The sequence below is a fragment of the Alligator mississippiensis genome, chromosome 4 (assembly GCF_030867095.1).
Source record: "Alligator mississippiensis isolate rAllMis1 chromosome 4, rAllMis1, whole genome shotgun sequence".
NCBI classification, from domain to species: Eukaryota; Metazoa; Chordata; order Crocodylia; family Alligatoridae; genus Alligator; species Alligator mississippiensis.
The window spans coordinates 31,974,156-31,991,581 of record NC_081827.1 but is presented as its reverse complement, the minus strand read 5'-3'; positions in this window follow the sequence as shown (position 1 = coordinate 31,991,581).

Genomic DNA, 17,426 nt, shown 5'->3' with positions numbered 1-17,426 from the left:
TATTTGAAAATTATTCTGACTGGATATTGCAGGAGCCTTTTTATGGACCTGAATTGTGACAGCTGAGCAAAGCTGCAGTAAATTCTCTACTATAAACATTTGTAACTGTAACTTTACTGAACTGAGCTTGGCCTGCACCATAGATCTCAAGGAAAACTAAGAAAATGAGGCTACTGAGAGTCATGATACTTATTGTGAGAAATAATTCATTGGGAAAAAAAAAAGTGTCCTGTACGTCAATGTGCAAATCGTACAATGTCAGGCACTGCAGAAAAGCTGAAGATACTTAGAATATAAAATAGGTTTAATGTTAATATAGTTAAATCATTTGTCTTTTCAAAGAAAGGCATTGAAGTACTGCCAAAGTGTTCTCCCAGGAAACAAAGCCCTTGCATGTATCCAGTATTTCTACCAGAACTAGTTAAGGGCTGATGCTTAAGAAATAGCATTTTTCCCTATCAAATTTCTATGCAGTTAAGGTTCCTGTCACACTTGCTAGGAGAAAGCACCAATATTTTCACATGGTTAAGCACACTGTTTTGTAGTAAGAATGATGAAGGTTCTGTTACGTATATGCAGGTGGATTTACATTTATTTTGATTGCATCTAATTTCTTTGTGGGCTGCTTTTAGTAATATCTGCACTCAGCTCACCTCCTTAAAAGTATTGATTTTTTTTTTTTAAAGCAAAAACAGCACTTTGACACTTTGGCACAAAAGCAAAACATCTGAAGTAATTATGCTTACATGTATCTTTAGAACCTTAAGGTGCCTTAATGTTCCGTTGTCATTCACTTAAATACTCATTACATTCACTTAAGTTCGCTTATTCCAATTAACTTCTTCCAAAGCTTACAACTACCTTGTGCACAATACAATTTTCATATAGAATGATAAAATTGAAGGACCAAAAGGGACCTGCAAGATCATCAAATCCAGCTCCCTGCCATGGGCAGGAAGTTACTGGGCTCAAATGAGCTCAACAAGGTGCTTATTCAGCCTCGTCTTGAACACCTCCAAGGATGGCGACAGCACCATCTCTGCCGGGAGCGTATTCCAGATTCTGGTAACCCTTACAGAAAAAAAGTGTTATCCTATGTCCAGCCTAAATTTTCCCTCTATTAGCTTGTGCCCATTGGTCCTTGTCCTCCCCTGAGGTGCCTTCCTGAAGATTTGCTCTTCTAGATCTTGATGCCCCTCACCCCTAAAGTATTTAGATTCATAGATTCATAGATGTTAGGGTCGGAAGGGACCTCAATAGATCATCGAGTCCGACCCCCCTGTAGGCAGCTATCAAGCCACGTCTCAGTCTTCTCTTACTCAGACTAAACAGGCCCAGGTCCCAGTATCTCTCCTCCTAAGGCCTATCCTCCAGGCCCCTAATTATTTAAATATATTATTTAAATATTTATTATTTAAATAGAAGTCTATATAAGGATATTTTATCTAGACTGAGATATCTGAGAATCTTGAGCATGTTAGAATGTTCAATACCAATGATTTATTTACCCCATATACTTTACATTTATAAAGGAAAGACTAATATATATTAGTGACCAATACATACTAGTGACCATTAAAGACCAATATATATATATTAATATATATATACATTAGTGTTTTACAAGTAATTATGAAGGTACCAAATCTGTGGATAGGTGTTGCGAATAGCTTTTCTCCAATTCTTTTTACATCTCTCTTCTGATATATTACCTATGATTACATATAGAATGTGCTAACACTTATATTATATAACAGTGCTGTGAGACTATGACACCCAGAGTAATTCCACAAAGACAATTTAATAAAAACGTAGCATAAACGTGAAAAAAAAAGCATGGTTCCACTGTTGCAACAGTTATGCAATTTCTACATGTGACGGCGACGAGCCGCTGTCAAGGACACAGGAGGAGGACAGACAGGATTGGGGGGCAGCAACACCCCTCCAAGAAAAGCCCGGGCCGAGATACATACCTTTGGGAGCAGCGGCGGCGGCAGAGCCGGGATCACGGCAGCAGCCGCAGCCGCCATTACAGCCACGTGAGCCGGCGCTACGCCAGCTGTTTAAACAGCTGTTCCCGACAAGGGGAACAGCTGAGCCAATCACGGCAGCCGCAGCGGCTGTCGCGGGAAGTTTAAAAACCCCAGCAAACCCCACAGGAAGGGGGAAGCCAGAGGAGGAGAGAGGAGGCGTGCAGCACGTTGCTGCCGCTGCGGCTTCCCCAGAGCCAGAGCCTCAGGCAGGCAACTGGGCATCAGCCCAGCAGCTGAGGAGAGAGCCAGAAACTCCAGTGGGGGCAGGAGGAGTGATTCCCAGGGGTTACCGGGACCAGAGTAGCGACTCGGGAAGCCTCCCCATTCCTGAGGAGTATTATTTCTGAGAATAGGGGAGAGAAGACAAGAAGTGACCTGAGCTAGTGGCCAGGTCAGGCAGAGGCTAAGCCAGACTGCCTGAAGACGACTGTTGGTCTCGGGACGGCCTGTTAATAAAAAGGTCCGCAAGTAGCGGCGGACGCCCATACCATCGACAGGTGACCGGTTGGCGAGTGGACGGGGTGTAGGGGTGGCGGAGCCCCGTGGAACATCTAAGGACCCCACCGTGAGTACCCTCCCCATCGGGCAAGCCCCTCTGGTAGAAGATCTCCACTGAACCCTCTCCTTCGAATCACTCATACCATCCAAGTCATGGCAGGCAGGACGAGGGGGGAGGGGCTACCGGATGAAGGGTGGTACCGGACGTGATGCCCACCGACGTCACACTACACTATGTTCCCAAAATGTTCCAAGGCCTCTCCATGCCTTCCTCCCTCCCCTCCCCAACTACATACATCAAACCGAGAAGTATATCGGGGAAGATGCTCTGGGGGTGTGCCCCTGAATTTGCTCCTTACTTTTCTTTTCTAGTATGCTTGAGCGTGGCCATAGGGGATGTCCCTGGAATCGCCTTTCCTCTGCATTGCGAGGTTTGGCACATACAACTGGGCACATCCCCTCCTGCACTAGGGATGGTGTGCAGACACTTTATTTTTTCCAGCAGGTCAGAACCTCATGATCCACACACACTCTTTTCAGCTTTATAGGCTTAGTTTCAAAGTACTGTTTATATGATTTGAGAGCTAATGTAAAAAAGAAAAGCTGAAGACAACATCAAGCTGTGGTTATTCAAGCTGATTGAACTTGATTGGCTAAATGATTTTTTTTTCCTTTCAAAACATACTTCATTGTCAATGCCAAAATGTGTCACTCAGATGTATGGATTTTAATGAGAAGGCTCAGGAAAGACTATTTGGTCACTACCAGAGAAAGACAAATTAAAAACCTGACTTTTTCAATCCAAAAGAAAAACATTTCAACACAATTCTGTTTCATGGAAATGGGCAAAAGCTTTTGCTTTTTGTGCCTGTCTCCACTCGATGATCTGCTCCCGCACTGCCTTTGCCCGGGCAGTGGGTCTTACATGCCAAGGAGCCTCGTGTAGACCCCGGAGGGTTCCTCGATCACCTTCAGGTTGTCCCCCAAACTCACCTGCTACAACTTCAGATGGTCCTTCAGTGAAGGGGGTCTCCTTTGAGGATGCCTCCAGAGTGGTCACATGTCCTGGCAGCTTTTCACAGGGCTCCAACCTCCCCTACAACCTGGCCATATGCCAACCTTCCAGATGAGCCTCAGGATCTTTTGTGGCTAGCCCCGTTGATGTCTTCCTTGGTTCCCAAGGGTCCTCCTTTGTGGACAGACGCCTTGGGCTCTGACTAGACCCAGAGGGTCTGGGAACACTCTGCCTTCAGGGTTGTCCCTTTCGATGCCCTGTGCATTCTATGACAGATGCTGCTGGCCGTTGCTGCATTCACACATTGTCCTTTGTCTTCAGTTGGGGTCTCTAATCCCCCCAACCCTGGTAAGGTCTGCTAGACTACCCTGCTTTAGGCCGGGAACTAAAACGGAACAGACCAAGAGAGGAAAACACGAGAAAACATTCACCACCGGGAAACCCCACACAACAGGATTGACCCCAAAGTGAAAAAAACAAAAAAAAAGAAACTAGAGACAGGACTGAAAGAAAAATGAAATAAAGAGAAAAAGAGATGAGGGGCAACCATGGGGCTGAGAGTCCCATGCTCCCCTGGCTGGGGTTTCTTTTATCATCTCCTGGCTCAGCCTCCACTCCAGGGTCTTGGCACCTGCCACCTCCAGCAGGAGCTTCTTTGCTGGCTCTTGCTGCTACTGCTGCTGGCCTCACTGCTGGGTCCTCTGATCCCCACCGGTCTTCTCTGGAGTGGGGATCTCCCACAGCCCCTGTTTCATTAGAGGCAGGTCCTGTCAGACCAAACTGATTGCCTTCTATGATCAGGTCACAAAAACATTGGACGCAGGTGTCGCAGTGGATGTAGTCTTTCTGGACTTCAGCAAGGCCTTTGACACTGTCTCCCACCCCATTCTCATCAAAAAACTAGGTGACTGCGGCATTGATGCCTACACAGTCGGATGGATTGCAAATTGGCTGAAGGGTCATACTCAGAGGGTAGTGGTGGATAGGTCTTTTTCAACCTGGAGGGAAGTGGAGTCCCCCAGGGCTCAGTCCTTGGGCCTGCACTGTTCAATTTCTTTATTAGTGACTTGGACGATGGGGTAAAAAGCAGCCTGTTTACATTTGCTGATAATACCAAGATTTGGGGTGAGGTAGGAAAGCTAATAGGGAAGGATAGATTACAGCCGGACCTGGACAGATTACAGGGATGGGCTAATGAAAATAGGATGGGTTTCAATACTGACAAGTGCAGGGTGCTGCACTTGGGCAGTATGAACAAGCAGCACACTTATAAGCTGGGAAACTCCCTTCTTGAGAGCACGGTGGCAGAAAGAGATCTTGGAGTCATTATTGACTCCAAGATGAACATGGGCCGACAATGTGAGGTCACCGTCAGAAGGACTAACCGTACCTTGTCATGCATCCACAGATGCATCTCAAGCAGGGCCAAGGAGGTGATCCTCCCCTTCTATGCAACACTGGTCAGGACACAGCTGGAGTACTGCATCCAGTTCTGGGCACTGCACTTCAGAAGGGATGTGGACAGCATTGAGAGGGTCAAGAGGAGGGCCACCCATATGATCCAGGGACAGCAGGGCAGACCCTACAAAGAGAGGCTATGTGACCTTAACCTGTTCAGCCTTTGCAAGAGAAGGCTGAGGGGGGACCTGGTGGCCATCTATAAACTCATCAGGGGGGACCAGCAGGGTTTGGGGGAGAACCTGTTCCCCCTAGCACCACCTGGGGTAACAAGGAATAACGGCCACAAATTGTTAGACAGTAGGTTTAGACTAGACATTCAAAGGCACTACTTCACAGTCAAGGCGGCTAGGATCTGGAACCAACTTCCAAGGGAAGTGGTGATGGCTCCTACCCTGGGGGTCTTTAAGAGAAGGCTGGGTGAACACCTCACCGGGGTCGTTTGACCCCAGTACTCTTTCCTGCCATGGCAGGGGGGTCGGATTTGATGATCTGCTCAGGTCCCTTCTGACCCTACTTCTATAAACCTATGAATCTGTCGTCACCACTGCTGGCCTCACTGCCGGCCCCTTGGATCACTGTCCTGAAATAAGTCAGCTGAATTGGCTTTGGAAGATTCAACGCTGATTTGCAGATTCAGCCATAGACTATGATGGGAACTCACTGAAATACCTATAACTTTGTCGTGTTTTGGCTGATTTGAATAAAAATTACAGGGGTAGTAGCTCCCTCTGAAGGCATAAAGCCTGCCAAGCTTCAAGGAGATACGTGCAGGAGTTTATGGGAAACTGAACCTCAAGCTGCTGAAAGCAAAACTGTTGACATATGTGACTTTTTGTGTGTGTTAAGGCACAGTGGGATGAAAAGAGCAGGCATGGTAGCTCCATCATCAGTGACTTGGATGAGGGAGTGAAGTGTACTCTGTCCAAGTTTGCAGATGATACAAAACTGTGGGGAGAAATGGACACACCGGAGGGCAGGGAACAACTACAAGCAGACCTGGACAGGTTGGACAAATGGGCAGAAAACAATAGAATGCAATTTAACAAGGAGAAATGCAAAGTGCTGCACTTAGGGAGAAAAAATGCACAGCACACCTACTGCCTAGGATATGACCTGCTTGGTAGCACAGAAGCAGAAAGGGATCTTGGAGTCCTAGTGGACTCCAAGTCCTAGTGGACTCAAAGATGAATATGATTCATCAGTGTGACAAAAGTCTTCAGAAAAGCTAACTGCACTTTATCGTGCATCAGCAGATGCATGACAAACAGAACCAAGGAGATGATACTTCCTCTCTATCGGGCGCTGGTCAGACCGCAGTTGGAATACTGCATGCAGTTTTGGGCGCCGCACTTCAAGAGGGATGTGGATAACCTGGAGAGGGTCCAGAGAAGGGCCACGTGTATGGTTAAGGGCTTGCAAGCCAAGCCCTATGAGGAGAGACTAGGGCACCTGGACCTCTTCAGCCTCCGCAAGAGAAGGTTGAGAGGTGACCTTGTGGCTGCCTATAAATTCATCATGGGGGCGCAGAGGGGAATTGGTGAGGCTCTACTCACCAATGCACCCCTGGGGGTCACAAGAAATAATGGCTATAAGCTAGAAGAGAGCAGATTTAGATTGGACATTAGGAGGAACTTCTTCACAGTTAGAGTGGCCAAGGTCTGGAATGGGCTCCCAAGAGAGGTGGTGCTCTCCCCTACCCTGGGGGTCTTCAGAAGGAGGTTGGATGGACATCTGGCTGGGGTCATCTGAACCCAGCACTCTTTCGTGCCTATACAGGGGGTTGGACTCAGTGATCTATTGAGTTCCCTTCCAACCCTAACATCTAGGAATCTAGGAATCTAGGAAGGAGGCCTGCCAGGTTTCAAGGAGATAGGTGCAGGGGTTTCCTGGAAGCTACACCTCAGGCTGCTGACAAGCAAAACTCTTGACATGTGTGACATTGTGTGTGTGTTAAGGCATGCCCTCACTGGTGCTGGGGCCTCTACATGACATGGTAGTGCACCCCAATGAGGGCTCCTCCTCCCCTACAGCCTCAGTCCAGTCCACCAGTTTAAATAACAACAGGTAAGCAGTACACTGCAGGACAATAGCACTAGCATATCAGGCAGCCAAACTTACACAGAGCCCTTCTTTCCTTTCCTGCAGAAGCTTCTTCTCCAGCATCTGCTAGAGAACTCGCTCTGCCAGCCCCAGGCCTGGGGCTTAGATGTGCCCAGGGACCTGCCTCCTTCTGGTCAGCTGACTGGAGGCAATGCTAGGGGTGTTGGTCTAAGGACATGGCAGTGACAGACAAAATTATTTTGGTTCAATCTGGTATCTTTTAGTAGACCAGCTGAATAGTTAGAGACATGTATCTTAGGAAGCTTTTGGGTTGAAAAAGCCTTAGTCAGGCTGAGGAAACACCTGCAGTTGGTGTGTATGTGTGCTCTTCCTGGATAGAGGAATAGTAAAGAAGCCAGAGACTGGCATGCAATGCAGGCAAGAAAGCTAGTCAGTGAAAATGGAAATGGAGGCATCAAGGAGTGAGAAAGACAGACTGGGGTGGGAGGTGGGGAGGGGGACATAACAGGTAAAAGTGGATAGGTACCTGGGGAGTCAGATGTCCGGCAGGTTGTAGTGTGTTATATATCCAATCTCTGTATTGAGTCCATGAGTTTTTGTATCTAGGAGGTTGATGAAGTGAAGTTCATAGCCTGTCTGTGAAAAGTGGTTTGTAAATTCAGACAAGCACTGAACCTTGCTAACCTTATCACGAGACACCAACATTCTATAGCCCAAAACACAAAACATGCCAACTTCTCTCCAATACCCTCACAAACTGTGCACCAGAATCTATCAAATACAAGAATACCCAACTACCTGTGGGGGCATATTTCTTACAATTAAAAAAAAAAATCCACTCTGTCTTCAGTGTCTCAGGCTTGATCCTCAAAAGGAATTTAGAAACCACTTTTCATATATGGGCCAATGAACGTAACTTCATCAACCTCCTAGGTTCAGAAACTCATAGACTCAATATAAATATTGGATTTATGATTCAAAATAATCCCACACTACACTACTCCTCCCCCCCCCCCCACACACACACACACACTTCTGAGTCAAGGATGGGGATCCTGCCTTATCCCCCTCCTCAGCAGGCAGAGGCACAACAACAGGGGAAGCTGAGCCACCTGCCCCCACAACCTCCTCTGAGGTGCTTTCTTGAAAAGGAGACCTGGGTCTAGTGGAACTTTGAGGGGTGTAGAGCACAAACTCAGATTCCACCTCAGTCCCCAGAATTTCTTTAGCTAAGGTGCTCAGGTTCCCTGGTTCCAGCTCCAGCTGCTCTTCTGGCAGTGGGAGGCTCATGCTGGGATCTGAAATTCAGTGGAGGAGACTGTCATTCTGCTGCTGGTGGTGAGTTCTGGTGCTAAGGAAGGTGATGCAGGTGCAGGAATAGGTACTGCTCCCACCTCCTTGCTCCCACTGGCAGCAGAAGGCTCATGGCTGCCAGGAAAGAGGGTGCATCTATGGTGGGGGGGAGGGAACTTGCAGCTCTAGCTCTCCCACTCCCCCCTCTAGCCCCTCTCCCTCCCCTGCCAGAAGACCTGGAACCTGCCTTTCCAGCACACTTTATATTAATCCTTCCTGTTCTGGAAAATGTGGCTCTTTGTGTATGCTGCTGTAATAACTCTTCTTCTAAGTCTCTGATCTATGACTGTGTCTGATTTCTTCTGTGCTGTTTTTACTGTTATGTTTGTAACTAAAATTATATCCCTTCTTCTTCTTCTTCTTCTTCTTCTCTAATGACTGTCTGACTTCTTCTGTGTTGTGTTTAATAATATCTCTTCTTCTTCTATGATGTATGTGTCTGACTTCTTCTTCCATTTATGTTTAGTCTGTATCTGTGTGTAATTGTATAATATCTCTTCTTCTTCTCTGTGTATGTGTGTGTGTGTGTGTAATGTATGTGCTTTCCTGCACAGTGGTGGATCACACTGCCAGGGAAAACACAGCTTTCTTTTTTAAAATGTGTGTTTACAAGATCAAATAGGTTTTGGAGAGGAAGAATTAGTTGAAAGAAATGGATTGGATAGGGAGAAGTAGAGGGATTCTACTTAGTAAGCTTTATCCGATCCTTTACAAGAACAGAAACTAGCAGGAGACTGACTAGGTAGGAAACCAAGCCAGTACCTTTCAGATGCTGTTGCTCAGGCAGAAACAGCTCACAAAAGGCACAGAAAGCCTGCAGATAGAGGCTTATATGCTGTTTCTGTGTCCCTCCCCCAAAGCACTGTGATTGGAAGGGGACTCAAGGAAAGATCACAGTCACTGGCCAAATAGAGATGTCAGTCTCCCCCCCCCCCCCGCTTCCCCTCCCTCTTCTCAATTTCTGTGCCCCTGAAAGACAGCCTTCCCAATCTCTGAATCTCTGAATATTTTCTGAATCTGTTCCAAATCATTTTAGAGATTTTTTTTCTCCCAATTTGATTCGGATTCAGTGATTCAGCCTCCAAATCAGGATGAATCTTCTCTGAATTGAATTGGCCACTGAAGCGTCACACACCCTTAATAGGCAGCCATTACTTTTTAGAAAAGGGTTAAGCCTTCCCTTAACCCGAGTCGCACTCTCCTTTCAAAAGCTGTGAAATGATACTTGCACTATTAGGTGGTGCTGAAGGAAATGTAGAAGAGCCCCAACTTGTAGGAAGTAAAAAAGGAATTTACACCCAGATTAGGCAAATATCTTGCAGATGCATTTCAAAGACTCTCTCACTACACTGATAGTCAAGTTCTGCTCGTAATCATCTTCCTGCCACCTTGACTTATTTAAGGACTTGCTCAGACTTATTCTAAAAAATATAATATTTAAAATCATTTAGGTGTCAAAACTTCATTTAATTCTGTAAACGTGATTAAACTAAACATTAATAACCCACTGTTAAGACTTGTATCTGATTGTTTCAGAACTGATTGATTTTTGGGTTTTCTTTCCCTTCATGCTCTATATCATCTTACAAATAGGACCAGAATTTTAAATAGTAGAATGGATTCCTATTTTATTTGGGTTTTTTTTGGGGGGGGGTTGGTTTTTTTGTCCTATAAGACCTTTCTGTTGCAAGATCTTGCAACTCTTACTCTTATTACTAGTTCACTGGAGGTTAGGGGTAGGATTCCAAGTGACCTAGTCAAATTGAAGGATGGGGACAAAAAAAATTTTATGAGGTTCAACAAGGAAAAGTGCAAAGTCCTTCACTTAGGACTGAACAATGCCATGCACTAGTATAGGACGGGGGACTGACTGGCTGGGCAGCAGCTTTACAGAAAAGGACTGGGGAGTTACAATGGACAATAAGATGGATATGAGTCACCAGTGTGTCCTTGTTGCCAAGTAGGCTGACAGTATACTGGGATGCACTAGTTAGTGTGTTGCCAGTAGGTCAAGGGAAGTGATTATTCCCTTCTATTCAGCACTGGTGAGGCCAAATCTGGAGTACTGTGTTCAGTTTTGGACCCCCAAGTACAGAAAGGTTGTGGACAAATTGGAGAGAGTCCAGCAGAGGGCAACAAAAAGGGTGAGGGAGTTGGAGGACATGACTCATGAGGAAAGACTGGGGGAACTGGGCTTATTTACTCTAGAAGAGAGGACACTGAGAGGGGGACTTAAAAACAGCATTCAACTACCTGAAGCGGGGTTCAAAAGAGGATGGAGCTAGGCTGTTCTCAGTGGTGGCAGATGACATAACAAGGACCAATGTTTTCAAGTTGCAGCAGGGGAAGTTTAGGTTAGATATTAGGAAGAATTTTCTCCCTAGGAGGGTAGCAAAACACTGGAACAGGTTACCCAAAATGGTGGTGGAAGCTCCATCCTTGGAGATTTTCAAAACCCAGCTAGACAAAGCTTTGGCTGGGATGACCTAGCTGAGGATCATCCTGCTTCGAGCAGAGACTTGGACTAGATGACCTTCTGATGTCCCTTCCAATCCTAACTTTCTATGGTTCTGTGATTGTATGATCAAAGCTAGCAAAGACTCACCAATGGAATATAATTCAATAGGGCTTCTCTTTCTGGGAATACAGGCAGCAACATCTTCAAAACACATATAATTTCCATTAATTTCCCATTTCCATCAGATGTTATATTCTGGAGCTCATTATATCACTAACTGTTAGTAGACCTGATGCCAGGAAAGAATCAAGAACTATAACAAACTCTGCCAAATGGTCTCTCTAACCCAGACCTAACCAGAAGGTCCTTTTCAGGAATACAATAGTCTCAATACCTGTTTTAAATATACATCTACACTAAATACAGTATATATCCAGTCCTGCACCATCTTTGGTAGACCTCAACTCCCAAAGGAACAGAGACACACAAAACACATGTGCATATCACAATATTAGGGATGCTATTATTCTGTCTTCCATTTTCATTGTAGAACTAAATTAAGAGTTAATGTTCTAAATCAACAAAGATGGATTAAAAAATCCTGAAGTAGATATAATCATACTGCAATTCCAAAACAAAGCAATGACTCTTTGGTAAGAAGCAAGAGCATCGCACATTGCAGAAAATGTTGGCTATCTACTGGTACTAGCATAAACTAATCACATGATCTGACAGCTTCTTAAAACACCAACCATGGAGTCCCAATCTATTAATTTCCCATTGGTTTAACAGAAAAAAAAATCTGTTTATTTCATTAATATGATCAGCACTAGAAAGAATCATAGATAGCAAATCATACACAAAAGCCATGGGGTTAATACAGATAAAAACTGCATAAGATGCTTTTGAAAAGGCATTAAATAAAACTTTTCAAATACCTAAAATCTAATATCCTTAGTTTTGCTTCATTTGTCTGTTAGTCATGAATATAGGATTTTCTAAGCAGTTTAGCAGAGTAATTATCATAGTAATCTTCAAAGCCATACATATCCATCTGATAAAAGCATAAACAACAGCTTGGTCTAATAAAAGATATCAGATTTACCCAAAGAACCTTGTCAGCTTATTACATAGCCACTTTGGTTGCACACATTTGAATAAGAAAAAGTCGTACTTCATTTTTATTTAGAGATTTTCTATGCTTAATGTCCTAACTACCAAGCTGAATACACATAACCTTTGTAGATACAATGTCTTGCTCTTTCATGAGATTGCAGGATATTGATTTTATGTCATAATGCAATGAGGAACCCCTTCCATACATGGCTGGTTGTACCAGAAAATGGTCTAGTGCTTATGCAATGGCTTCATTCTCCCAGGATGAAAATGTATTTATGGCTGCACAATTAAATCAACTCCATTTCTTCATCCATCCTTCCCTCTTGTTGTGGACAGAAAAAAATAGATTGTGCATTTTTATTTGATATCATATCAACAAAAAAATATGTCAATAGTATTGTGTACTTCTATTCCTGCCTGCTTTCTCTAGTTTACAGCTTGGAGTCTCTTTGCATGCTGAAGATCATGTGAGGGTTTTTTTACCTACAGAACTAGACATTTGTTAGCTAGCAGAACAGGCATAATAAGGTAGCAGACTCATAGTAGCAGAAAATGAAATGTTCCAGAGCATTTTTATTGAAATTTCAGTTCTTCTCCATTTATTGTAGAAAGCAAGGATGGAATTTCAAAACTACGTTTTCAAAGTGTTTTATGGAGTTCTCCTGCCTGACTACTGAAAGCTATAATTACCACAATAAAACTAAGGTCTGAGATGCCAATATAGCATAACTTATACCAATGTAAAATGATATGATCTACAAATAAACTGCACTAAGTACTGGGAAGATTAGTTCTATCTAATAGCATTTCAGGTATTCACAGCAAGCTCTGCATGTAGCCAGTAAATTTTTAATGTGTATTTAATAAACATTAAACTTTATGATGAAGGGAGTGCAAACTTCTAGTCATTGGATTGTGCCTCAACAGTATCATAGGGAAAGACATTGACTGATTGCTTAAATAAAAAGAAACCACTGAATAAAATGTTGTTGGTATGTTTAGGTAAGTAGCAGTATAAATATTTTTTCCACCTCTGAGTTTTTTCTTCTTCATAATATACTGATATAAGCCATGGAAGTCTCAAAGACATGAGAGATGAGCTGATTGTAGGAGTGCCCCTTACTTCCATGGATCTGGAGGCAGAGACCTTCAGTTCCATAGTAAGTGCAGATCATTGTTTTAGGCAGACAAGGTTCCTTGGGTGAATTTGATATCTTCTATTAGACCAACCCAAATAGTTGGAGAATAGTTATTAAGCAAGCTTTCGGGTTCAAAACCACATGCTCTTCCTGGATGGAATCCTGTGCCCCATCATAGCTGTGTAGGGCCTGCCCCTGCCCCTGCCCCAGCCCCAGCCCCACTCCATCCCTCACCACTGTGGGGGAGGGGGAAAACTGAGGCCCCAGTGAGGGAGGGAGAAGGCCACAGGCAGAACCAGGGGTTGGAGTGAGTGGAGCCCCAGCTGGGCTTGGTGGTGAGACAAGTGAAGTCCCAGGGGGCATGTGCTCTCCAAATCTATGGAGGTAGCTGCTGCTGCATGCTGGGCTTTGAGCCGCACTTCCCCAAGATTCACCTAATACCATGTGCATCCTGCCACAGGGCAGGCAGCGGACACAGTGCAACCCAGCAGTGGGATGCACGTGGCATCATGCCACTCCTGGGGCAGCTGCAGCAAGGAGCAAGGCACAGTGCACAGCGGCAGCCGCCACCACCCCGTGCACAGATTGAGGGGGCATGTGCCTCCTGAGCCCTCACTGGTCCCACTACCCAGTCCGGCTGGGACCCCACTCAACCCAGCCCCTGCTCCTGCTTTTGCCCCACCCACTCCCTCACCACTGGGCCCTTGATCTGCCTCCCCCATAATGGCCCTTTCCCCTTCCCCCACTCTTTCTCCTACAGACTTATCTCCTGGGGGAGGGAGCACACACGCATTCACATGCATGCTCAGCCCCCCCAAATAATTTTTACTCCCTCCACTTATGCACATAAGTAATGAGGAAAGCAGATCCTACTACAAGGTATTTAGCCAAATATCCTACAGATATGTACATATATCAAGCAAGTGTACATTTGTCAACTTTTTTCAACCAATAGTTTATTTTTTTCCCCAGGACTCTGAAAATTATCTGGTATTCCAGAGATAAAGTATAGTATAATATAAGTTATAGTAAACAGGAAAAAAGGTTGGGGGGAGGGGGGAGAACTCAAAGAGCTCTTTAGCCAACTCCTTGAAAACTCCTGGTTGCAAATTATCCAGGTTTTAATATTTTCTTATGAATAGTCTAATGAATAGTCTAATTGAATCCTCAGGCATTTCACTTCCTGTCCACATCCACAAAGCCAATTATCTCATGACAGAAGACAAGCAAGTTGGTCAGGCATGGCGTACCTTTGATGAATCCATGATGACTCTGCCTAATTGCCTTCTCCTCTAAGCATGAGGAAGACAATGTGATTAGGAACCTTCAGCATGGATTCATTGGTGGCAGTTCATGCCTGGACAACCCAATTGCCTTCTATGATGAGCTGACTGGCCCTGTGGATGAAAATAGGGAAGTAGATGTGATATACCTTGACTTTAGCAAGGCTTTAAATATGGTCTCCGACAACATTCCTGCAAGCAGGCTAGGGAAGTTTGGGTTGGATAAATCTATAAGGTGGATAGAAAACTGACTGAATGGTCAAGCTCAAAGGGTAGAATAAATGGCTACATGTCTGGTGTGTCCAGTTTTGGGCCCCCCACTACTGAAAGGATGTGAACAAATTGGAGAGTCTAATGGAGGGCAACAAAAATGGTGAGGGGACTCAGGCACATGATTTCTGAGGAGAGGCTGCAGGAACTGGGTTTATTTAGTCTGGGGAAAAGAAGACTGAGGGGGATGGATTTAATATCACCTTCAATTACCTGAAGGGTGGCTCTAAAGAGGATGGAGGTATTCTGTTCTCATTGGTGGCAGAAGACAGAACATGGAGCAATGGTCTCAAGTTGCAGCAGTGGAAGTTGGGTTAGATATTAGGAAGACTTTTTTTCGCTAGGTGGGTAGTAAAGCACTGGTACAGGTTACCTGGTGAGGTTGCGGAATCTCCATTCTTGGAGGTTTTTAAGTCACAGCTAGACAAGCCTTGGCTGGGACAATCTCATTGGGAATGGTCCTGGTTAGACCAAGGGGTTGGACTAGATGACCTCTTGAGATTCCTTCCAACCCTAATTTTCTATGACATCCCCCAGTTCCAACTAACAACTGTTTGAGTGAGTCCAAGAACTCTTAGTCCCACTAAGCGAATCCAGCTCAGAGAATCCTTACTCAACCACTAAATTGGGCTTAATGGTAGGCCTGTGCGAGTCGGCAGCAATCCAATCCGGCTTTGGATCTGACTGCTTCAAATGGCCATGGTCTGATCCGGAGCTCCGGACCGAGTTTCTGCCTTGATCCGGCTGAAGCGGCTCCGAAGCTTCGGAGCCGCCTTGGAGATCCGGCCATAGGGTATAATGGGGGAATCAATGGAAGATCTATAACTTTGTTGTTTTTTGTTGAATTTGGATGAACCTTGCAGGGATAGTAGCATCTGCTGAGGGCATAGAACTTGCCAAGTTTCAAGAAGATTGGTATAGGGGTTGGGGGGGAAATGTACCCCAAATTCTTGAAAGCCAAACTCATGTCATGGCTGTGTGTTACAATACAGGGGGTTCGAAACTGCAGGGCTGGTAGCTCTTACTGAGGCCACAAAGCCTGCCAAGTTTCAAGGAGATAGGTGCCAGGGGGGAACTGCAACTCAAGCTGCAGCCAAGCAAAACTCATGCCATGGGTGACACTGCATGTGCTAAGGCACAGCGGGGTGACAGCTGTAGGGATGGTGGCCCCTGCTGTGATGCCTGCCAGCTGTTGAGGAGATCAGTGAAAAGGGGTTCTGGGTCCCTGCACCCCTAGCTGCTGACAGACAAAACTTGTGCCAAGACTGCGTCTGTCTTGGAGCAGTTGATTGTTTGTATTGATTCTTTCCTCTCCTTAGCCTGGTTTTGTAGGTGCTAATTGATGCTCGTTAAATCGTTATGTAGCGGCTAGGACCTGTGTATTGAGCTGGTCCCTGAGTTCCTGGTCTCTGAGTGAATCATGATTTATTAATTGGTAACTGGTAACACAGTAGCTTAGCAGCCAGGCCTGCAGCAGTCTCCCCCCTCCCCACACCAAGACAGACACAGTTAGTCCCACAGCACCCACGGCACAAGTTTTGCTTGTCCACAGCTTGAAGGGCAGTTCCCCACAAACCCCTGCACCTATCTTCTTGAAACTTGGCAGGCTTTAGTGGCCTCACTATGCGCTACCACCCCTGTAGTTTTGATCCCTCCCCCCCGCTCCCCCCCAGTGTTGTAACACATAGACGAGACAGGAGTTTTGCTTTCAAGAATTTGGGGTACAGTTGCCCCAAAACCCCTGCACTGATCTTCTTGAAACTTGGCAGGCTTTGTGGCCTCAGCAGAGGCTACCAGCCCTGCAGTAGTCACCCTACTATGTTTTAATGCCTAGATGTGACATTAGTTTTGCTTTCAAGAATTTGGGGTGTTGTTACCCCAAAACCCCTGCACTGATCTTCATGAAAGTTGACAGACTTCATTCTCTCTGCAGAGACTACGATTCCTGAAAATGTCATCCAAATTGGCCAGAAAACAACAAAGTTATAGATATTTTATTGTTTCCCCATTATACTCTATGGCCGGATCTCCGAGGCGGCTCCGAAGCTTTTCGGGAGCTCCAAACCACTTCGGGAAGCCTAACGAAGCCAGCGCCTCAACCCAGATGTGCTGCTTCAGACCCCAAAGTGTCCAAAGCTTCTCCAGATCCAAAGCTGTGTCCGAAGACTCGCAGAGCCCTACCAAGTGGTGGCCAAAAAAAATCTCTCCATGACTGTCGCTGCCCTTTTGCTGTTTGGTTTTCCCAACTCATACATCCAAAAGTGTTATCCCTCTTGGCCATAGCATTGTTCTGTAATATCAGGATCAGTTGACTATTGAATACGATTCCTGACTTCTTTCCTGGGTCACTACATTTCAGAATTTTATTCCATTCTGCTTTTATGCACGGATGATCGTTGTCTTAAAACTCCTTTACCCACTCCTGGTTTCTCTGCATTGTTCTACAGAAAACATACATCTAAAACCTGACCCAATTTCCAGTACTTCGTTCACTACATTAATGCCCTTTAATTTATAAAGGACGTACATGAGTTTCATGGTGAAAAATTGCTTCAGAGCTAATAGGTCTGACCTTAGGGTCAAACTGATCCCATATTTGTGATTAGGGAGGAATTTTACCCCACCATGAGACTGGCATGGACCATGGGGAAAGAAGGGTTTGCCTTCCTCTGTAGTTGGGAACTTTGTCCTCTTCCCTAGCTCTCTCACATGTATTTTAACAACCACTTCCTGTAC